The sequence below is a fragment of the Protopterus annectens genome, chromosome 9.part0, assembly GCF_019279795.1.
Source record: "Protopterus annectens isolate FY-2018-M chromosome 9.part0, PAN1.0, whole genome shotgun sequence".
Taxonomy (NCBI): domain Eukaryota; kingdom Metazoa; phylum Chordata; order Ceratodontiformes; family Protopteridae; genus Protopterus; species Protopterus annectens.
The window spans coordinates 1,890,547,137-1,890,572,256 of NC_056743.1; the positions used below are offsets into that span (position 1 = coordinate 1,890,547,137).

At 39.4% G+C, this 25,120-nt stretch overlaps 1 protein-coding gene across 1 annotated transcript in view; it reads right to left on the bottom strand.

Moving 5' to 3' along the window:
- The window catches only part of LOC122812307 (complement C3-like), a 2,177,376-nt gene that overhangs the window by 341,278 nt on the left and 1,810,978 nt on the right, over positions 1–25,120 (bottom strand). The gene's annotated exons all lie outside the window — the stretch shown is intronic.

The following is a 25,120-nucleotide window of genomic DNA, read 5'->3' on the forward strand; positions in this document are numbered from 1 at the left end:
TTTTGGCTTCATTTGTTAGTTTCCTGCATAAGTCGTCTGGTCTTCAGAAACCCCTTTCAGCCACAGCCAGGGTCATGAAGCATTAGGAGTAAAGTAACACTTGTATAAGTAGAGTGACACATGTTAGAAAGGCATAAATTGCAAATGATACACAGTCCAGGTATAGTAAAATACTCATAAAATAATAAATAAATGACTCCAGATTCTAACACTGTCTCATCAAGCAATCAGTAGGAATTGACTTTCACACCTGACAATTATTGCGACACCATGTTGATATTTTCACTTTCCTGCATGTCTATCTTTTCTGTGTCTCTGATACTATCTGTCTATCATTATTTAACCAATTTCTCAGTCATAAGTCATTAACACCCATGTGGTGTGGAATATCACACCTTAATCAGCCTACATACATCCTTGCATTCTACAGAACTTTCAGAAAAATCAACTTAAAAAGCCATGACAAACATAAATATTTTGTGAACAATAAAAGCTATTAAAACTGTACAAATAGTGTCATCGGAAAGAAGTATTCTTTACAGCGATAACAGAGAGTGCATTCATAGTCATTTCATCAATGCTGTAATATATTATAATACACACAAACCCATAATTATATTTTTTGCTAAACTTTCACAAACAGATGGCCCTCGGGCAGATAGCCTAGTATGAACCTATGAACCTATGAACCTATATCTCATAAACTGTACAACATAGATATATATTCCTAGATCACTTTTGTTAATCAGTATTAAACTTTTACATGACAGCAAGAAATTCATCTCTGAATACATTTTTGTTGAGGTATTTGCATAAATATAAACGCATATGCTTGATTATATAATTAGCAATATGAATGACACAGAATATCTCTTAAGATGCACAACTTACATGCAAATATCAATGAGAGTTTCTTTAACAGAATCTAAGGTTTCACCTGATGCCATGTAACAGTTATGTGCGTCACTTGGTTTTTGAGGTATTACGTATATACATAAATATTATTTTTTCATAAACACTAACAGCTAGTGATATTTCTACTTTAGTGTACTATAAATGGATATTGAGCATGAACGGTCGTTTCTGTGACTGTCGCATTTCACACCACACCCTCAATTACATGCAGGTCTCTCAACTACGAAAATATGAGCATTGAAATAAAAATATGAAAAGTGGCAGATTACTGTTCTTTTTACTGCAGAATGTTCTAGATCAGCAATCTTAGTGTCATTTGGTTAAACACCCCTTTATAATGATGCCTCTTATTAGCTGCTGTCTTACTTAATAAAAGATGCCAGACTCACCAAAGGTCTGAAAACCATAAGGAGCTAAGGGTGTTACCTGGAAGTACACAAAAAGGGTGCTGTAGGCTTGACTGGAACAATCTGTCTGTCTAGCTAACTATATCTATATGTCTCTCTCGCTCTCTGTCTGTTTATGTCTGCCTATCTATCTATTCATCAGCAGGAAAGTAAGAAGTTTGCATGGAAATGATGAGCTCTATATACAGACCATCACATGGACTTCTGGATTAGACATTGCCTTACAGACACAAAGATTTAAGAAACATATAATGGCAGTTCCTTTAAGAGAGAGAATGTAATTGCATTTCTAGAACCTTCCCAAGTAATTCGTTTCTTAATCCCATTTTTTTTTCATGTTGAGGAATCGACTTTTTCAAGGACCTTTTTATGTTGTTAACCAGGTCACATTATCCCTTTTCAGATGGGACCTGTGAGGCATGTCTGCTTTAGTGACTTGCTTAAGGTCACACAGTAGGCAAATGAGAGCTGGATGAATCAAACCCTGTACCACAGGAACTGCAGCTCACTGTCTTAATCATATGAGTGAACTGCTAGACTCAGTAGGTTTCTTGATGGCTACAGAATGCATACATTGCAATCAGCGATGGGTCAGACAGAGATTTCCCTGGACTTTCTAAGGATGCCCTTTAGAATGACATGGGCTACAGAATTTAGTTTTTTGATTTTGACAGGTACACTACGGTCAAAGCTTAAATAGAAGTAAATCAGCAATAAAGTAAACAGAATTGAAGACAGGTAAGTAGGATTTCTTTTATATGGACTGGTTCAGCTGAAGTCATTCATCAAGACACTTACATACCCACCTCATGGATATACATTACAAAAGCACTGTCTTCTGAAGGATCAGGGTCATAGGAATATCCATTATCATGCAGAAAGTGGTGCAAGGAATAAAGCAGGAATACTGACCTATAAGATTAGGTAAGTCCACTGCACACTCTTAATCCCTTTGTTACAAAACTCAGCCCTTTATCTCTAAACTTGGAATTTACACTCTGGTCATGCCAGAGAGCTATAAAGAATGGAAATGTTGTAGCTGTAATTAACTACCTGTTTTATTATTATGAGCACTGAACAGAGGTGTAAAATGCATACCCATTTCTTATATAGATTAAACAGGGGAGTTGCTGGATGTGCAGTATTTCATAAAAATATAATTAAAGCACTTTTTGCTGTTAAGGGGCTAAACTGGATAGAGGACTCCCTCATTAAAAATTAGACTAAATGACTGTGGACACAGGCTTTGAGAGAAATGAGCCATTTATTCCATCATGTAACTGTTTAGCAATCATTTTTTATTATTTGGTCAGGATAGATATTACATCTGGTTTCAAGCAGTGGTGCAAACATACAACTTAGTATAACTTATCAAAAACTGAACAGCTAGCAGTGAAGTTCTGTACTGCAGATGGAAACCTTGTCGCAAAATCTTCTGGCAAAGTTGTAACATTTTAACTATGTCTACAATGAATTACCAGTGAATATGAGAAAAGCTATTACTGAATACAGAGGAGTAGACTTGTATCATCACAGATGTTCTTCATGTTTCACTGTTTCAGTCATCACGTTTGGGTTATCTGCTTGCAGTAGCCCTCAGTCGGCCTGATTATCAAAGTCTTGGGTCCTGTGTCGGTTTGCTTCTCATCTTCCATGATGTCAGGTAGTCAGGGGTATAAAGCATGCAACTGATGCCATTACATCAGTCTTTCTTGCCATGCGGTGCCTGAAGCAGAAGCAGTTCACAAGTGCCGGTCTGCTGACTCCTGAAATTTTAATTTTCAAGTTTCAGATCTGAAGTCTTCAACTAAGCTAAGTACCCTGTTGGGGAACCTTTTTCTTGCTCTAAACCAATGTCAGTAAAAGTTAACAATTATATTTCGTGTGGAAAGCAAATACCTCATAAAGATTTTCATTAGTACTGCATTCCTTGCTTAGGCCCAGACCATGATGTACCTCGCTGTCGGTTTTGTGCCTTATTCAAACCTCATACTATTCGCTGTCGGTTCATTTATGCATCTAAATATTTTGGTACTCGGTTTAATTATCCAGAAATGGCTTCGGTAAGCCACCTGACTACCGACATTCCAAAAAACCCAAAGATAAAGACAGAGGCAGACCGCATAGGTCCAAACTTGCCGACGATACTTCTGCTAAGCTAGTCGCCAGTTTGCTGGTACTCAGTGAGATGCTTTTGCAGCCCCTGATACCCACTACTTCAGATTCGCAGGCCTCTACTGAGACCCATTCGGAGTCCAGTATGCCGCAAGATGCTTCTTCAACTGTGGAACCTGCGGATGTCTCTACCTTGGATGGGGCCGGAGCCGCTGTGCTGGCACCGGCTTCTGAGGGTGTATTCAGGCCTACTGACTTGCATATTAAACCGACACCATCTTCTTCTTCAAGGCCTAAAACTTGATTCATGTCTAGAAAACTGACACCCAGACTGCACAGTCAGGCCCCTATGCCTAAAAAACAAATGATAAGAATGGCAGGAGACCTTATTACTCTAATCAGGGGGAGTCACCCTTCCTCCTCTAAGAGACCTAGGACTAATTTTCCTTCTGATTCTTCTGATCAGGACTCTGAAATTTCTGTTTACTCTGATGACCAGTATTTTCTCTTATCTACCTATGAGGATTCTGATGCAGAGGACTCCATTCCCTCTGCTTCCCCTCCAGAGGATTTCTCTTTTGGTGAAACCTTGCATACTCTTAGGGAGCATTTTTGCTGGGAAAGCCAGGATTACTATGACTCCAAAAAGAGGCTTAGGGAATTCTTGCTCCTGCCTCAACACAGGCCTTTAGCTATCCCTCCTGTACTGGACATTGTATATGATGCCTTCTCGGAATCTAGCCTGGCCCCTAACTCTTTACCTCCTGCTCCCAGAAAACCTGATAGGTATTACAGAGTACCTGACTCTCACAGGTTCCTCTTTAAAAATCCTACTGTGGATCCTGAGACCATTTCACAGGGACCCAAGGACATTAAGGCTACTCCTGCCAAATATCCTACCCTCTCTGATAGAGATTCCAGGGCGCTGGATAGATGGGGTAAGAAGGTATACACTTCTGCAACCTTGGCCATTAGGGCCTTAAACTGCCAGTTTCATATGTTAAAATATCAGCAGCATATTATTGGATTGCTTAAACAGAAAATGATGATGATTCCTGACTGTGCTGAAAATAAACATTTACAGGATTTAAGGCATTCTGCTGAACAAGTTGGAAAACATACTTTGCAATGTGGTTTTGATTCATTAGAGGCATCTTGCAGGGCTGCTGTCACTGGGTCTGTACTTAGAAGGCATGCTTGGCTTAAGGAGCAATCTTTGCCAGATCATGTTAAAGCTAAATTAATGGATGCTCCCTTAAACCAGGACCACCTGTTTGGCAACAAAGCAGAAGAAGTACTTAAAAAGATGGAGGAAAAAGCTAAATCTATGCAAACTTACAGCCTGCCAGATTTAGTAGGCATTGGCCCTCTAAGAATTGGTCCTTTCCTGCCTCTTCTAGGCCTTCTCAGTCCAAACCCAGAACCAGCAGAACACACAGGCTTCAGTCCCAAGGTACTCACAACCATAAGCAGTGGGGGGCTCCCACTTCCAAAGCAGGGAATAGTAAGACTCCCTCCTATGGTAAACTGTCTAAATGACTTAACTTTAAACCTTCCAAGCCCTGCGCAACCAAACTGCTCTTTTAGTGGGAAAGACTGCCCTGCAGGCAAAAAATTGGGAACTCATTACCCAGGGCAAATAGGTTTTAAATATAGTTTCCCAAGGATACAGATTCCACTTCCACTCCTTACCAACCCCAAATGGTTGGCCAGACCTACCCCCAAATCAGTGGGCAGAGGCTCAAAAGCAAGTTCTCTCTCTTTTAAGCTTCAGGGCTATTCAACCTGTCCCAGAAGAAAAATGGGGACAAGGTTTCTACGCACGTCTTTTCCTGATACCCAGAAAAGACAATTTCTGGTGTCTTGTCCTGGACCTGTCTATCCTAAACACATTTTTGGTGATCCAAAAATTCAAGATACTAACTCTTCATCAGCTGCTTCCCATGCTAGGCAAAGATGCCTGACTGGCAACACTGGATTTAAAGGAAGCCTACCTGCACATCCCAATAAGGGAATCTTGCAGAAGATACATATGTTTCAAAGCAGGCTACATGCACTATCCGTTCTCTGCACTGCCCTTTGGCTTATCTACTGTGCCCAAGGTATTCACAAAGTACCTAGCTCCAGTCATTGCATTTTGCAGGCAAAGAAATATTCGGATATACCCATACCTGGATGATTGTCTAATTCAGGCAGAAAGCCAGGACATACTATTAATTCATCTGGCATTTGTAAAGAAATTGCTAACATCTCTGGGGTACATCATAAATGAAAAGAAATCACATCTTGTACCCTGCCAACAAATTGTATTCCCGGGAGCAAGCTTGAATACAACTTCCCAGATGGCTTACCTCACACCAGAGAAACTAATTCAATTGACAGTCTATATTAAACTACTGGCCACCAAGATCCAGCTATCTGCAAGAAAAATACTGCAAGCCCTAGGGTTCATGGCCTCTTGCATTCTACTAATTCCATATGCAAGACTGCATATGAGGACACTACAATGGTATCTAAAAAGCCTGTGATGTCAACATTCTCAGGATCTAGAATCAATGATTCCTATCATACCTTGTCTACAGATAGAGTTCCTCTGGTGGGCAGAGGCCTGCCACCAAAACAAGGGACTGCCATTCACTCTACCCCTGCCACCCAAACCCTAACAACAGACACATAAGACTGTGCATGAGGGGCTCACCTGGCAGGGAAGTGCATTCAGGGCAAATGGAACCCAAATCAAATGCACCTGCATATCAATCAAAAAGAAATGTTAGCTGTACAGAATGCTCTGACAGCCTTCAAGGACCACATTCTGTACAGAATGCTCTGAGAGCCTTCAAGGACCACATTCTTCCAGGACAATTATTGGTAAAGATGGACAATACCACTGTAATGTGGTACATAAACAAGTAGGGGGGATCCCACTCATACCCTCTCTGCAGACTAGCCATGGCTCTGTGGAACACAGCTTTGAGCTACCAAGTGCACCTACAGGCTCAATTTCTGCCAGGAAAACTAAATACACTGGCAGACGATCTAAGCAGAAATCTTATGGACCCACACGAGTGGAAACTGGAACCAAAGATATTCAACATGTTGAGAAACAAATGGAGGAGCCCAGAGATAGACCTGTTTGCCTCCTCCCAGAACTAGCAATTGGACAAATTCTGCACAAGGACTCCCCAAAAACAAGCTTGGAAAGTGGATGCCCTGTCCTTCACCTGGAAAAACCTATCAGTTTATTCCTTTCCCCCTCTGCCTCTCCTCTCCAAGGTACTACTAAAGATCACAGGACAAACCAAGGGCAATACTGATTGCACCAGACTGGCCACACCAACACTGGTACCCACTCTTGTGCAGTGTGTCGCTGCTGGCACCATGGCACCTGCCTCAGACCCCTGCCCTGCTGTCGTAGCAGGAGGGCCGGATTCTGCACCCACAGCTTCAAACCCTGAACCTTGCAGCCTGGCTAATTACCTGATCTCTCCGTTACCATCCCTCAGTAAGCAAGTGATGGATGTCATTCTGGAGGCAAGGAGGCCTAGTACTAGAAAATCCTATGATGAAAAATGGAAAAGATTCTGTTCCTGGAGCCAAACTCAGGGGATGGGCACAGCAGCACCCAATTTACCCCATATTCTTCAGTACTTAACTAAGATGCTTCACAAGGGCCTTTCCTTTTCCTTCATCAAAATTCATGCCTCAGCCATTTCAGCTCATTACAACACAGAACCACCCCGCTTCTCTCATCCACTGCTGAAGCAATTCCTCAGAGGGGCCAAAAACTTAAGACCACCCGGGAGAGCCCCTACTCCAGCCTGGGACCTTAACTTTGTATTGGAAAAGCTTACTCTACCTCCCTTTGAGCCAGCTGCAAATGCAGAGTTGAAATTCCTTTCTTGGAAAACAGCCTTCCTTCTAGCCATCATTTCAGCAAGAAGGGTGTCTGAATTACAGGCCCTAATGGCAGTGGAGCCTTTCATCATCTTTCATGCTGACAGGGTGTCCCTTAGGACCAATCCCTCCTTCATGCCCAGGTGGTATCCAGTGTGGCCCTTAATCAGTCTATTAATTTTCCAACCTTCTTTTCCAATCCACAGGACAAAGGAGAATGAATACTGCACTCCTTGGACGTGCACAGACAACTTAGATTTTACTTGGACAGGACTAAGCCACTCAGGAAATCTGAACAACTGCTGGTTGCATTTGACCAATCCCTCCTTCATGCCCAGGTGGTATCCAGTGTGGCCCTTAATCAGTCTATTAATTTGCCAACCTTCTTTTCCAATCCACAGGACAAAGGAGAATGAATACTGCACTCCTTGGACATGCACAGACAACTTAGATTTTACTTGGACAGGACTAAGCCTCTCAGGAAATCTGAACAGCTGCTGGTTGCATTTGCTGCAGGGGCAGAGGGGAAGGTCATTTCAAAGCAAACCATTTCTAAACGGATAGGCCATTGCATTCATTTCTGCTATAAGCATCATGGAAAACCTACCACACAGGGGATAAGACCACATTCAACTAGGGCTGCATCTACCTCTATAGCCTTTCTCAGAGGTGTCCTTACCAGGGACATCCTAGAAGCTGCTACCTGGAGTTCTGTACATACCTTCACTAAGCATTACCACTTGCCAATTTTTTCTAAATCCAGAGCTGGATTTGCCACTGCAGTCTTGCAGGGCCTTATAGCTGGTCCTAATGCTATCTAATTAACTCCTCCCATCCTTAGCTTTTGGAATCTACCCAAATGTGATGACTGCAACAGTGAAACATGAAGACCATAGTACAGTTGTGTACACTTACCATAAATGTAGATGTTGCAGTCCTGGTTACCCTCCCTCCAGCCCCCTTACTTCTATTGACTATACCTCTATTCTTGTTTACTATGCTCAAAGCTTTTTGGTGTATTTGCTTTTTTGCTGGAGGTGTAACCTTGTATATAATTGTTTCACATTATGGGGTCACCTGACATCTGGGGCAAGAAAAACTGATGTAATGGCATTGGCTGCATGCTTTATACCCCTGACTACCTGACCTCATAAAAGATGAGACAGCAACTGACGCAGGACCCAGGACTTTGATAATCAGGCCAAATGAGGGTTACTGTAAGCAGATAACTCAAATGTGATGACTGCAACAGTGAATACACTCGAACATCTACATTTATGGTAAGTGTACACAACTGTACTTTCTTTTGAGCCATTTCCAACACTCATTTAAGTCTTTGTTGAACAAAGGTGAAAAGAAAGACTTATTTAGTGAGTTAGATCTATAGAAAAATTGTTTGTAAATATTTACGGACTTTTTCTCTGCCCCAAAAGTCCATAAAAAGTATGGCTCCTGTCGCATGTCTTGTGTATTCAAATGAAACACTGAGGTTGGGTATGTGTCCATGTTGTTTATTGTACTTAGTAACATCAGGAGGTGTAAATGGAATATGTACTTCAAACTTCATAACCTAACTAACTTATTACTTCAAACACTTTCACATGTGCATTTCCATTCATGGCTACACCCACTCAGGCTGACTATACAAAATGACACTGAGCTTGCATGTGCTCAGTAGCTTACATGCACATGCAATCCAGCTACAGTGGCTGACTAGGTTCAAAATACATAATGATGTACATCCTCCCTCTTTAATTTGTTCGACATGCAGTAGGAGAACAAGACATTTTACAAGCTAGATATCACATCAACATTTAACAACAAATTTGAAGTCAAGTCCCATAGCTGTGTACTTCACATTGTTTCTGGAAATTCTACCTGATCTGGTCACATAAAAACTTTGACTGGGTTTAGCAACAGGGATAGTCTCTGGGGATTCTTTCACAATTGGAACTTTGGGGATTGCATCAGAGTTATTTGAAGAAAATACACTGTCCTCTGGAATTTGAACAGGTGTAGAGAAACTGAGAAATAGAGCTACTGGCACAGGCAGTCTGCTGCGTCAGTGGTTCGGAGGCTGGTAATATATGTCTTTGATTGATTCTGAAATCCATTCCTTTAGATTGTATAATATAAGATCTTGGTTCTTCACAAATGTTCTTGACAATTCCCATTTGGTCGTATCCTTCACATGTTTGCATTCTCACAACTTGTCTTAATGGTCTAAGAGGTTTACTGGACATATTGTAGTACAATTTTTGTGATTGATGTTGTCTCAAAAGTTGAGTTTTGAGTATTCTGTTGTTCTTTGCATTTAATACTAACAACTGTTTACTGACAGGAAGAGTTGTTCTAGTCTGTCTGGACATCAATCACTGAGCAAATGAATCAAGTAAGTTATCTTGAGGAATGTTTCTGAGATTGAGTAGGTTGAGGAAAACATTGGTACCATCTCTCTTGGATTTCTCCAACAAACGTTTTGCGTTCTGAACTGTATGCTCAACTAATCCACTGGACTGTGGAAACTCAGGACTACTAGCAACACGGACTAAGTCCCAAGACTCATCAAATTTCTTGAACTGATGACTTGTAAACTGTGCATCATTGTCAGAAAAGACTTAGTGCAGACTACCATGGACAGAAAAATGTCTCTTCATTCAATTTTGTAATGACTGTGTTGGATGTTAAGTTAGGAAGAAGGTAAATTTCAAACCAATACTAGCCTACTAACACTAAGTAATGCTGACCATTTCATTCAAAAATATCAGTAACAACCATTGACCATGGTAATTCAGGAATATGGTTTAGTTGAAGTGGTTCTTTTTGTCAGTGTGGTTTAGTGCTGTTGCAATTTGAACAAGCTAGAGTTTTCTTGCCTGTATCTTTTGACATAGAAGGCCAAAATACTATGCCTTTTGCCCTTTTTTTGGTTGAATCAGTACCCAGGTGACCATGGTGCAAAGTTTTGATATATTCCTGTTAGAATGCTTTAGGAATGACCACTTTAGGACCTTTCACGATGGTTCCATCTTCCATCATGAGCTCACCTTGTTCTGCTGAATGTCAAGTGGTAAACTGGTTTGTCGTGTTGGCCATCCTTGACTGATAACGTTTTTAACTGGTTTGTCACATTGGCCACCCTTGACTGATAATGTTTTTAACTGGCTTGTCGTGTTAGCCATCCTTGACTGATAATGTTTTTAACTGGTTTGTCATGTTGGCCCCCCTTGACTGATAATGTTTTTCAGCTTCTGGAGAACTTGTCTGAAGCTGTGTAATTTCTGAGTTCATTATGGCGTGATGAAGAAAACTTTCTGACTTCCATGACTTCAAAGTCTAGTCATTGTCATGCTGTTCTGCTGTTTGTCTTGGTGCTCAGTAAGGCAGAGATATCTGCATTTTGTGTAGACAATATTGAAATTGTAGTTTTGCAATATTAACATCATACGTTGCAATCGTGCTCGGGCTGTATGCACTGGCTTTTTCAAAACTGTCACTAGCGGATGGTGATCAGTCTCTATTTGGATAGGTCTGCCATAAATATAAATGACTGACCTTCGAACATGCAAACACTATTGCCAAAAGCTCTTTTTCTAGTTGTGCATAATGCATCTCTATTTGGGTTAAAGTTCTGGAAGCATAGGCTACTGGCATACCTTCCTGAAGACATGTTGCACCAAAGCCGTACTTTGAAGCATCACAAGAAAGAGTTACAGGTTTGTGAACATCATAGTATCTCAGTGTGGGTGGACTGGCAGTTTTCTTCTTCAGAATATCAAAGCTCTTTGTTCTTGCTCCATTCAGGACCAGTTTACATTTTTGTGTGTCAACTCACATAATGGTGTTGAAAGCTTACTCAAGTCTGGGATGAACTTTTCTAAAAAGTTGACCATAACAAGAAAATGTTGTAAACATGTGACATTCTCTGGAACTGGTATCTCGGGAATTGCTGCTTGCTTAGACAGATCTGGTTGTAAGCCAGAACTGGTAAACAAATGTCCCACATAGTAACTTCTTTCAGTTTGAACTTCCATTTCTGAGGATTCAGTTTAAGGTTTTCTTCACGTGCACAATCTAGAACTTTTCCTGAGATTTCTATCATGTTCGTCTCACCATTCCCCCCTACAATAATGTCATCGACTATGGCAGCACATGAGTTGCCAGAAAAAATTTTGCTCCATTGCATGCTGAAATGCTTCACTGCCAGAATTTATCCCAAATGGCATTCTCAAACATCTGTATCTACCAAATGGTGTGCTGAAAGTGGTTAACAATGAAGATTTGTGATCCAGCGAAATTTGTCAAAAGGAACTTTTTGCATCCAAGACTGAAAAAATAGTGGCCTTTGGCACGAGAGCAGCTACGTCTTTTACTGTGCACATTGGATGATGGGGGCATTTAAGCACTTTAAGTCTCTTGGATCAATACATATTCGAATATCATCTGAGCTTTTCTTATGAGCCACGACCATGGAGGCTACCCATTCAGTTGGTTCTTCTGCTGGAGTAAGGACACCTAAATTCACCATTTTGTCTAGTTCTGATTTTACTTTGCTCTGCATTGCTACTGGAATCTTCTTTGCTGGTCTGACAACTGGGAATACTTCAAGGTTTAACTTCATGGACTATGTGACTGGACATTTGCCAAGCTCGTCTTTGAAAATATCAGTATTTTCACTAAAAATATTCTGTGTAAAACTGTCATTGTTGATCAGACCTATATGATGGACTTCTTTATTAAATGAAATCAGTCCCATTCTCCAACTGTCTTTGAGGCTTAACAGTGAGTGCACGTGTCTTTTGACTACATAAAACTGTAAGTCATAGCTGTTTCCAACAGAATGGCATGAAAGAACTACTGCGCCATCAGTTTGAATCTCTTCACCACCATAACTAACTAGTTTTGCACACTTTGCTGAATGAAGTTTCTCACCAACTTTTACTTTAGCAAACTTTTGTGCTGATAGTTTCATAGTTTCATAGTATAGTACTAGGCTATCTGCCCTAGGGCATTTATAAGCCTAGCCAAAGTGTATGTGGCTTTCACCACCCCATGTAATGATACAAAAGTGTACAATTTAAATTAAATTTGGTTTACTGTGCCTCTGTCTAGCAATGACACAGAGATGACCCCCGGGGTAAACCTACGATCACCCATCCATTCGTCCAGATTTCTCTTGAAGAGAGTCAGCGAGGGGCTCTACCTAACATAGACAGGTATCCTGTTCCAGAGTGCGGGAAGCCTCTGGGTTATGAATCTGTCCCTCCAGCATGTCCTATTCATATTTGTGCTGAGGTTTAGATCTTTAGCTCTCATGGCTCTGATGGATTTGGATTTTTTGAGGTGGAGCATGTCCATTAATTCTGAATTGGACATGGCCTTGTACGTAAGGCACAGATCACCTCTGAGCAGGCGGTATGCTACTGAATAGAGCTGGAGCTTTTTCAGTCTGGCAGCATATGACATATGCTGGAGACCCTTGATCCTCTTGGTAAGGTACTTTTGGGGTCTCTCCAGCTGCTGCAGGTGCCGGGTGAGGTACATACCAAATGGGGCATTGTACTCAATCATAGGCCTGATAAGGGAGGAATATAAGGGTACAATGACATCCTTTGATCTGGATGTGAATCCATTCATGATAAGGTGGGCAAGGTAGAAGGTCTTTCTAACCACTTTGGCGACGTGGGTGTCAAATGAGAGGTCACTGTCAACTTGGGTCCCCAGGTCTCTGATTACTTTTTCCATACTTAGTGGATTACCACCTATGTGGTAATTTGTGGGTACTTTGTTTTTTTCAAAGGGGATGACTATACATTTTTTGGCATTTAGTTTAAGGCCATAACTCTGATATAACATTGAACTTGGATCCAGGGTCTACTTTAAGCTCTACAGGTTTTTCATTAATTCATACAGTAGAAAATATTTCACTCTTTGCTGCCAACTAATACATCTACTGTATTAACTGTTCCATCGATTACAGAGACACAATAAACATAAAAAAGTGTGTTCATAGCTCTCTAGCTGATCTACTTACTTGTCAGAATGATCTCTTTTAAAAAAAGATTGTGCCACTTTAGACTTGCAAAGCCTTTTGAAATTATTCTACTTTTTACATTTATGACATTGCTGACCAAAAGCTAAGCACATTTCTCATTTAGGTTCATGAATGCCTCCACAATTGCGACTTTTAACAATGAGGTTGGCTGTCACACCCTTTGGTTTATATCTCTTTTTCATCTTAACTTTATGTTGTACACTATCAACATTTGCACTAGCAGATACTGCAGGCATGCTTTTCTCATTCGTAAGCATATTCGTGTGCTTTTCTGTAAGCTCATGTATTTGACAAATCTTTATTGCTTTGCTCAAAGTTAACTTACTATCTTGAAGCAAAACCTTTCTTTACATATTTAATTAAAAATATATTTGCCATTATAATCAATTTATACAAATAATTAATTAAAACAACTATTTATAACACAAAGAAACATTAATTCTACAAAAACAACTGTGCTATTTAAAAACTACAATATAACAAAATTAATAAATTTTTAACAAATTTTGAAAGAATATTGATACTTTTTGTAAATGTTTTAATTGTTGTTCTCATTCTAATTGTTATGTTTCTTCTTTTAGTTTTATATTCACAACATTTTTTAATTCATATGACACATTATATTCATAACATTTTTAAATTCATTGAGATTTCTCCTGTCAAGTTCTGAAATTAGACCATAACACATTGAGCTTTAATCTCAACACATTATATATAAGGTGTGTTGAATAATACACACTTAGAATAAATGAAATTATCTGTAAAATAAGCCTGCAAAAATTCAAAAATTGACTGTAAATTCATACAGTCAACTTTCAGTATTCATTCAGTGAGCATTTTTCATAGCATACAGTCATAAACATATGAGTTTACATTACATTAATTTATTATCAATTTTATTCATCAATTAAAGATTTTATCATCTATATAGTAATTTAAAAATCATCTATGTAAAATGTAGTATCTAAAAGAATCCCAGACAATGGAAGATGTCTATATATAAGATATCTTCATATATTGGTGGGATATATATAATGTTGTGGGATGAAATTCAGGGTAGAATTATTTCTGTAAAAATAATTGTCTGTATATTTTTATGTATATATTCTGTCTTACCTATTTATATGCTTTATGTTGTTTTTTTCTTTATGAGTAATCAATCAGTTTTGGAATAGATAAGTTTAGGAGTTATTAGATTAATAGATATTTTAACTGTTATGAGATTAGATCTATTCTATCTGAACCAAGATCCAGCCAAGTTTCTCTTAGATTTAATTTTGTTTTATTTCTTAATTATTTTTTTAAGAAATCTAGATTTATCACTTTATTATCAGATATCTATATACGGTCTTTTAGATTTTGAGCTATAGAGAAGTAGATGACACTGACATACTCCTGAGTATAATACATAGGAAATAAATTATAATAATACAATAAAACTTAGGTTCATGAATATGTGGTATATGAATATAAAATTATGATAACTAATAATTCAATATGTTAAGGTGTAATACAGTAAAGTACAAAATTATAGAGCAACTACACACAATGGTTATTTTACATCACATATTTATATGTTTTAAGCGTTTTTATGAAGTGCATACTACCTCATAGCTCCCAATAATCTTCCATTTTAAGTGACATATACATGACTCTATTAATAAAGTAATAATTATATAATAGATAATATAATATATAAAATTAATAAAGAAAAAAAAGTCTGGACCTTGAGACCAGCTTATTAGTATGTTTCTTTAAATTAATCCTTAATGCAATCCTAGAAATTTAAAATTTGAATATTATTGTAGTTCTTTTTTGATAGTTATTTTTGTAGGTGAGTATTATTGATTGTATAAGTATAAAATTCTTGGGGAATATTATCATTTTAATAATTGTAAGTCTCTCCTCCAATAGTAAAAACATATTATTCCAGGTATTAAAAATTTTTGTTATTTAAGAAAACAATACAGTTATTATTATATATAATATAGATTTATTTCTTTAGATAGTATTATACCTAAATATAAGTTCTGACCTGAGTTGGGTACATATTTAGTAAAAAAACTAATGAGAGTATTTTTTCATGTATATATAGGTAGTATTTTTAGTTTTTTTCTTCATTGAATAAAAAACCAGAAATTTTGTTAAAATTCATCATTATCAAATAAAAGACTGCATAGAAGAATTAGATCCTGCTGATGTAATTAGAACATCATTTGCAAAGTTGAATTTTTTGATGTTGTATTTTCTCTATTCAAAAACCCTCTATGTCAGTTGTTTCTCTAATCAAATTAGTCCTCCATTATTACTAAAGTGAATAATAGTGGAGAAAGTGGACATCCTTGCTTTGTGACTGCATCATTATTAACACCACACTCAAGAAGGTCATTTATGAACTCATCTTGGAAACCACCAAATATGCACATTTTTGTTGTATTTCTCATGTCAGTAGTATATGCTGCTATAGTTTTACCAGGCTTTTGATTTCTTATGTAACATATGTGCCTTTTCATTGTACATATTCATTTGAGGGTTACAAATTTCTCTAATTTATCTTTTAAGCAGTGAGGGTCTTCCTGCTTTTCAGCCTATACCACAATATGGTTATTCTCCCCCTCCCCTTCATACATGGCAGGTGCATACACAAATGAAAGTTCCATCTAAATGGCTTCCAAGCCAGCTAAATTGAGGTGTATAAATGTTTTTGTACATGCATCTTTATCAGAAAATGCAGCCTGTTTGAAAATATCATATTCTTGTTCAGACACTTGCCAATTCTCTGTAATATTATCATCAAACATGAGCAGTCCAGGTCTGCGAAATCCCTCTGCCATAACAACAAAATTTGTTTAAATATAAACATTGACCAGGTACTTGTAATTATGCCCACTGCACAACAATCTCTCTGAAATGGCTTTATTTTAACACTGCGAACACTCTGGACACCGAATACTTCAAAAAGTTTTAGTTAATGTGAAAAAGTCATGCATTGCGAAAAAATTGAGACATTTAAGCCTTTTCGAACACTTTCAATATTTAATAAAATTTTTTAACACTTTTATAAATATATCGCTATTTCTGACATTTTTGTTTATCTCAGTAATTATTTTGAATGTTCTGAATGCTTCGCCACACATTCAATGACTGAAAAATCATTTAAACAAGTTTAAGTACCTTTGAATAACCACTGACCTGTTTGCGAGTTCACTCATGTATATCTCTCCACTTGTAACTTCGTGCCTCATGGTATGTAAGCTGTTTCAACTCTGGATCCCATTCTGATACCATGTCGCACGTCTCGGGTATTCAAATGACAAACTGAGGCTGGGTATGTGTTCAAGTTGTTTATTGTACATAATCACATCAGGAATTGTAACTGGAGCATGTACTTCAAACTTCATAAGCTAACTAGCGGACTTGTTACTTCAAACACTCTCACATGTGCATCTCCATTCATGCCTTTACTCACTCTGGCCAACTATACAAAATGGCACTGATCTTGCATGTGCTCAATAACTTATAAGCACATGATGTCTAGCTACACTGGCTGACTAGGTTCAAGATGCACACTGATCTACGGCTCCCTGGAGTAACTGGATGGTGCAGTGGTGCAGCGGTAGCATTGTCGCCTTACAGCAAGAGGTTCTTCGGTCTGATTCTTGGCTGAGGTGCCTTCTGTGTGTAATCTGCATGTCCTCCCTGCGTTTGTGTTAGTTTCCTCCGGGTGCTCTGGTTTCCTCCCACGTTAGAAAGACTGGAGCATTTCTCCCCAGGCATCCGCTTGAAAATTGGCTTAGTTCCAAGTCAGACTTTGCTGGTTAACAAATGATAACTAAATAAATAACGTGAGTGTCTCTTGCATGGGAGGCCCTTTAATAAAGGTGAGAACAATAAATGACAGTTATTATAACTCCACATTTTCTTTATCTTTGTAAATCATATTAGATAGAGTCGCAATTTTGTTGCTAAACTTTCTGAGGTCTCATGGCAGAATAGCTTGCTTTTTGTTACACTGGATGTCAATAGTCTTTATAAATTCATTAAATTCATCACACATGACTTGGGATTGATGGCCATTACCCAGTTTTGTAGACAGTCATGATTTCTTAAGCATATGAAAGAGCTGTTATTCTGTTGTCTGCCTATAGCACCTTTTATGCCAGTTGATAAACATGGTGGACTGATTACAGGTGCGTGAAGGAGCTCTTCAAGGAAAAGTAATTAAGTGACAGGATTTTACTTCAGAAAAGGATCGAATAATGTGCTAAACTTGAAGAAAAATTTCAAAACAGCTAGATCTACTTCAGGGTCCTTTATAAGAGATACTCATAAGAAAATTTCCTGTAAGAATATTTACTCAAACGTTATATCTACCAGCATGATATGTCGATCTAAATTAGCAGCCTGGGGAAGATCAATGAAAAAAGGATTAGCTATATTTTGTTTCTAACATTCATGAATTATTCCAGAAATTGGATAAACTGGGCAGTAAAACAAAGTATATCAAAGACAACTGCAACAAATTACCTACTTAAAGATGTGATAAAACAACAGAATACAAAAATAATGACATTGAAGGAACACTAAATGAATCTAAAGGCAGATTAAATAAAAAAGATGCTAAAGCAGAATTTCTTCTCAAAGAGTATCTGCTTAATTGAAAAAGTAGATGATTTAGAAAATATAGAGAGAAGAAATAAGAATTTTTGGGATACCTGAAAACATGCAAACTAATATATTTTCTTATGTCACAGATCCAAAAATTCTAAATCTGCAGAGGCATTATCCCAAGGTATTGAGAAGGCATGCAGCTGTGTATCCAAACCTTCAGTAAAAAGGAGCCCCTCCACAATCTATCATTGTTAAACTGTAGGGGTCGCCACAGCAGAACTCCGGCCCGCTAATGATTGGCAGTAGATTTTCACGAATGCCGAGGTGCCAGCTCGACGCCCAACCTTCAACGAAGGCACACCCATTTACGCATGTCTTTTGAACACCCACCCAACCGTGGGGAGGACATGCAGACTCCACACAGAAGGTACTCCTCGCACTCCAGCCGAGAATCGAATGGGAGAACCTCTTGCTGTGAGGCAACAATGCTACCGCTACACTGTAAAATGTGTAATCACCATAAACCCTGTGGGTTATATTTTACAAAATTTATTTACAACAGTGTTCATACCTTCCTCATCAGCTCTCCTTGTGTGCATAGTATAAATGAAAGTGGACAGAATGATTTGTTACCACAGTTATATTTAACCTGCATTTACCGTACTTGTTTGTAACCTGACTACATTTAACAATATTTTGCACAACAGATTACACTTCTGTGCTTTTTCTATTTAAGAGTCATTTAGTTTCTTACAGTAAATTATTGTATTCTACTTGGATCTTTTTGCTTGTCTTTTTAAGCTCATTCTAGTTCAGTTCATAGTTTCAGGTAATTAATAAATATTAATTTGATGCAGGAAACAGCCTCTTCTAGAGTATTAAATATTTTTTCACTGTCCTGAAAAAAACCTCCTCAGTTTAGCTATAAAGAACAAGGCATAGAATACAATTTTCTTCATTTCTCTCTTTTGAATGGAGAGAAAAGCCGAAAGACAACAACAACACATTTTACAGTATCTTCTCATTCTTAATATATACTGTTGCAACATAATTATTCACAGAGATAAACAATGAAATGAAGTTCTTACTTTCTATACTCTTCTCACAATTATCTAAAATGTTAGTAAATCTTTATTAACGCAACCATTGTTTAAAATGTAGAACTCTGTAAACAATTTGAATATCATTCATCGTATATGAATAATTACAGGGCTGCTTTAAATTTGAAATTAAATGGTATACTTACATGCAGCTTAAGCTTCTTTTTAAAATATAACTTAACCTTACATTTTACTCCAAATTTCAAATTCTTTAAATTGGGAAATCTACCAACTTTCACAGATATCCATTGTGAAGTGTTTAATACTGTGCGACTCTACTTACCCAAAATAAAGATAAAAGGAAGTCTTTTTTCTAAACTCTGTAGTAGCAAATGAACTATTAAAGGTTGGTTATGAATACATTTCTTAAACAATTTTAAGTACTAAGTATGCTTTAAACCTGGTGGATACTATAGTGTGGATTCTGTTGGCTTTCTGCTTTCAAAGGTAGGAACATGCTCTATTGCAGATGCTAAAAGGTAATTTATTTTTGCTTGCTTACTTTGTTGTATGTGGCATTGCATCAGTGACATTGCTGAATGAAATTTGGGGTGCATCACAGAATGTCATCCAGTTGGTAAATATATGCCAGAGGTATTGTTAGGGGTTTATTTGTGTATTATTGGCTCCGCTTTTTAGGGGTAGATTAATTTGAAAAGTTGTTGTCTGCTACCAAGTGCTAAGGACTACTGGTGTGTATAGAGATACTTAGGTCAGTCAGCTGCCATTACTGGCAGTTTGGTAGGACCACTGCTGTGTATAGAGATACATAGGTCAGGGGGCTGCCATTACTGGTAGTTTGGTAGGACCACTGCTGTGTACAGAGATACTTAGGTCAGTCAGCTGTCATTACTGGTAGTTTGGTAGGACCACTGCTGTGTATAGAGATACTTAGGTCAGGGGGCTGCCATTACTGGAAGTTTGGTAGGACCACTGCTGTGTATACAGATAAGGTCAGTCAGCTGCCATTACTGGTAGTTTCGTAGGACCACTGCTGTGTATACAGATAAGGTAAGTGAGCTGCCATTACTGGTAGTTTGGTAGGACCACTGCTGTGTATAGAGATACTTAGGTCAGTCAGCTGCCATTACTGGTAGTTTGGTAAGACTACTGCTGTGTATACAGATAAGGTCAGTGGGCTGCCATTACTGGTAGTTTGGTAGGACTACTGCTGTGTATAAAGATACTTAGGTCAGTGAGTGGCCATTACTGGTAGTTTGGTAGGACTACTGCTGTGTATAGAGATATGTAGGTCAGTGAGCTGCCATTACTGGTAGTTTGGTAGGACTACTGCTGTGTATACAGATAAGGTCAGTGAGCTGCCATTACTGGTAGTTTGGTAGGACTACTGCTGTGTATAGAGATACTTAGGTCAGTGAGCTGTCATTACTGGTACTTTGGTAGGACTACTGCTGTGTATACAGATAAGGTCAGTCAGCTACCATTACTGGTAGTTTGGTAGGACAACTGGTGTGTATAGAGATACTTAGGTCAGTGAGTTACCATTACTGGTAGTTTGGTAGGACCACTGCTGTGTATACAAATACTTAGGTCAAGGAGCTGCCATTACTGGTAGTTTGGTAGGACTACTGCTGTGTATACAGAGACTTAGGTCAGAGAGCTGCCATTACTGGTTGTTTGGTAGGACTACTGGTAGTTTGGTAGGACCACTGCTGTGTATAGAGATACTTATGTCAGTGAGCTACCATTACTGGCAGTTTGGTAGGGCTACTACTGTGTATAGAGACACTTAGATCAGGGAGCTGCCATTACTGGTAGTTTGGTAGGACTACTGCTGTGTATACAGATAAGGTCAGTGAGCTGCCATTACTGGTAGTTTGGTAGGACTACTGCTGTGTATAGAGATACTTAGGTCAGTGAGCTGTCATTACTGGTACTTTGGTAGGACTACTGCTGTGTATACAGATAAGGTCAGTCAGCTGCCATTACTGGTAGGTTGGTAGGACTAGTACTGTGTACAGAGACACTTAGGTCAGTGAGCTGCCATTACTGGTAGTTTGGTAGGACCACTGCTGTGTATAGGGATACTTAGGTCAGTGAGTTACCATTATTGGTAGTTTGGTAGGGCTACCGCTGTGTATAGAGACACTTAGGTCAGGGAGCTGCCATTACTGGTAGTTTGGTAGGACTACTGCTGTGTATAGAGACACTTAGGTCAGTGAGCTGCCATTACTGGTAGTTTGGTAGGACTACTGCTGTTAATAGAGATAGTTAGGTCAGTCAGCTGCTACTACTGGTAGTTTGGTAGGACCACTGCTGTGTATAGAGATACTTAGGTCAGTAAGTTACCATTACTGGTAGTTTGGTAGGACCACTGCTGTGTATACAAATACTTAGGTCAAGGAGCTGCCATTACTGGTAGTTTGGTAGGACTACTGCTGTGTATACAGATACTTAGGTCAGGGGCTGCCATTACTGGAAGTTTGGCAGGACTACTGGTGTGTATACAGATACTTAGGTCAGGGGGCTGCCATTACTGGAAGTTTGGTAGGACTACTGCTGTGTATACAGATACTTAGGTCAGGGGCTGCCATTACTGGCAGTTTGGTAGGACCACTGCTGTGTATACAGATAAGGTCAGTGAGTTAACATTACTGGTAGTTTGGTAGGACCACTGCTGTGTATAGAGATACTTAGGTCAGGGGGCAGACTGCGGTGGTGGTGCTGCAGTAGCATTGTCGCCTCACAGTAAGACGTTTCCTGTTCAATTCTCAGCTAAAATGTCTTCTGTGTGGAGACATGCGTGAATGGGCATACCTTCGTTGATGGTTGTGCATCAGAGCTGGCAACTCAGTACGTAAAAATCTACTGCCAATCATTAGCGGACCGGAGTTCCACTGTGGCGACCCCTTACCGGGAAAAGCCGAAATATACAACAACAACAACAACTGCTGTGTACGGAGATACTTAGGTCAGTCAGCTGCCATTACTGGTAGTTTGGTAGGACTACTGGTGTGTATAGAGATACTTAGGTCAGGGGGGCTGCCATTACTGGTAGTTTGGTAGGACTACTGGTGTGTATAGAGATACTTAGTCAGTGAGCTGCCATTACTGGTAGTTTGGTAAGACCACTGCTGTGTATACAGATAAGGTCAGTGATCTGCCATTACTGGTAGTTTGGTAGGACTACTGCTGTGTATACAGATAAGGTCAGTGAACCGCCATTACTGGTAGTTTGGTAGGACTACTGCTATGTATACAAATAAAGTCAATCAGCTGCCATTACTGGTAGTTTTGTAGGACTACTGCTGTGTATAGAGATACTTAGGTCAGTCAGCTGCCATTACTGGTAGTTTGGTAAGACCACTGCTGTGTATACAGATAAGGTCAGTGATCTGCCATTACTGGTAGTTTGGTAGGACTACTGCTGTGTATACAGATAAGGTCAGTGAGCTGCCATTACTGGTAGTTTGGTAGGACTACTGCTGTGTATAGAGATACTTAGGTCAGTGAGCTGTCATTACTGGTAGTTTGGTAGGACTACTGCTATGTATACAGATAAGGTCAGTCAGCTGCCATTACTGGTAGGTTGGTAGGACTAGTACTGTGTATAGAGATACTTAGGTCAGTGAGCTGCCATTACTGGTAGTTTGGTAGGACAACTTGTGTGTATAGAGATACTTAGGTCAGTGAGTTACCATTACTGGTAGTTTGGTAGGACCACTGCTGTGTATACAAATACTTAGGTCAAGGAGCTGCCATTACTGGTAGTTTGGTAGGACAACTGGTGTGTATAGAGATACTTAGGTCAGTCAGCTACCATTACTGGTAGTTTGGTAGGACAACTGGTGTATATAGAGATACGTATGTCAGTGAGTTACCATTATTGGTAGTTTGGTAGGACCACTGCTGTGTATACAAATACTTAGGTCAAGGAGCTGCCATTACTGGTAGTTTGGTAGGACTACTAGTGTGGATAAAGATACTTAGGTCAGTCAGCTACCATTACTGGTAGTTTGGTAGGACAACTGGTGTGTATAGAGATACTTAGGTCAGTGAGTTACCATTACTGGTAGTTTGGTAGGACCACTGCTGTGTATACAAATACTTAGGTCAAGGAGCTGCCATTACTGGTAGTTTGGTAGGACTACTGCTGTGTATACAGATACTTAGGTCAGAGAGCTGCCATTACTGGTTGTTTGGTAGGACTACTGGTAGTTTGGTAGGACCACTGCTGTGTTTAGAGATACTTATGTCAGTGAGATACCATTACTGGCAGTTTGGTAGGGCTACCACTGTGTATAGAGACACTTAGGTCAGGGAGCTGCCATTACTGGTAGTTTGGAAGGACTACTACTGTGTATACAGATAAGGCCAGTGAACTGCCATTACTGGTAGTTTGGTAGGACCACTGCTGTGTATAGAGATACTTAGGTCAGTCAGCTGCCATTACTGGTAGTTTGGTAGGACCACTGCTGTGTATAGAGATACTTAGGTTCATAGGTTCATAGGTTCATAGGCTAGTACTAGGCTAATTGCCCTTTGTGGGCCATTTTAAGCCTAGCCAATTACCCCACGTGAGAATCAAACCCTGCACCTTGTGTTTGCCAGGTAAACACCTTAACCATTATGCCATCCTCCCAACCTAACTTAGTCAGTTAGCTGCCATTACTGGTAGTTTGGTAGGACTACTGCTATGTATACAGATAAGGTCAGTCAGCTGCCATTACTGGTAGTTTGGTAGGACTACTGCTGTGTATACAGATAAGGTCAGTGAGCTGCCATTACAGGTAGTTTGGTAGGACTACTGCTGTGTATACAGATAAGGTCAGTCAGCTGCCATTACTGGTAGGTTGGTAGGACTAGTACTGTGTATAGAGATACTTAGGTCAGTGAGCTGCCATTACTGGTAGTTTGGTATGGCTACTAGTGTGTATAGAGATACTTAGGTCAGTCAGCTACCATTACTGGTAGTTTGGTAGGACAACTGGTGTGTATAGAGATACTTAGGTCAGTGAGTTACCATTACTGGTAGTTTGGTAGGACCACTGCTGTGTATACAAATACTTAGGTCAAGGAGTTGCCATTACTGGTAGTTTGGTAGGACTACTGCTGTGTATACAGATACTTAGGTCAGAGAGCTGCCATTACTGGTTGTTTGGTAGGACTACTGGTAGTTTGGTAGGACCACTGCTGTGTTTAGAGATACTTATGTCAGTGAGCTACCATTACTGGCAGTTTGGTAGGGCTACCGCTGTGTATAGAGACACTTAGGTCAGGGAGCTGCCATTACTGGTAGTTTGGAAGGACTACTGCTGTGTATACAGATAAGGTCAGTCAGCTGCCATTACTGGTAGTTTGGTAGGACTACTGCTGTGTATACAGATAAGGTCAGTGAGCTGCCATTACTGGTAGTTTGGTAGGACTACTGCTGTGTATACAGATAAGGTCAGTCAGCTGCCATTACTGGTAGGTTGGTAGGACTAGTACTGTGTATAGAGATACTTAGGTCAGTGAGCTGCCATTACTGGTAGTTTGGTATGACTACTAGTGTGTATAGAGATACTTAGGTCAGTCAGCTACCATTACTGGTAGTTTGGTAGGACAACTTGTGTGTATAGAGATACTTAGGTCAGTGAGTTACCATTACTGGTAGTTTGGTAGGACCACTGCTGTGTATACAAATACTTAGGTCAAGGAGCTGCCATTACTGGTAGTTTGGTAGGACAACTGGTGTGTATAGAGATACTTAGGTCAGTGAGTTACCATTACTGGTAGTTTGGTAGGACTACTGCTGTGTATACAGATACTTAGGTCAGAGAGCTGCCATTACTGGTTGTTTGGTAGGACTACTGGTAGTTTGGTAGGACCACTGCTGTGTATAGAGATACTTATGTCAGTGAGCTACCGTTACTGGCAGTTTGGTAGGGCTACCACTGTGTATAGAGACACTTAGGTCAGGGAGCTGCCATTACTGGTAGTTTGGAAGGATTACTGCTGTGTATAGAGATACTTAGGTCAGTGAGCTGCCATTACTGGTAGCTTTGTAGGACCACTGCTGT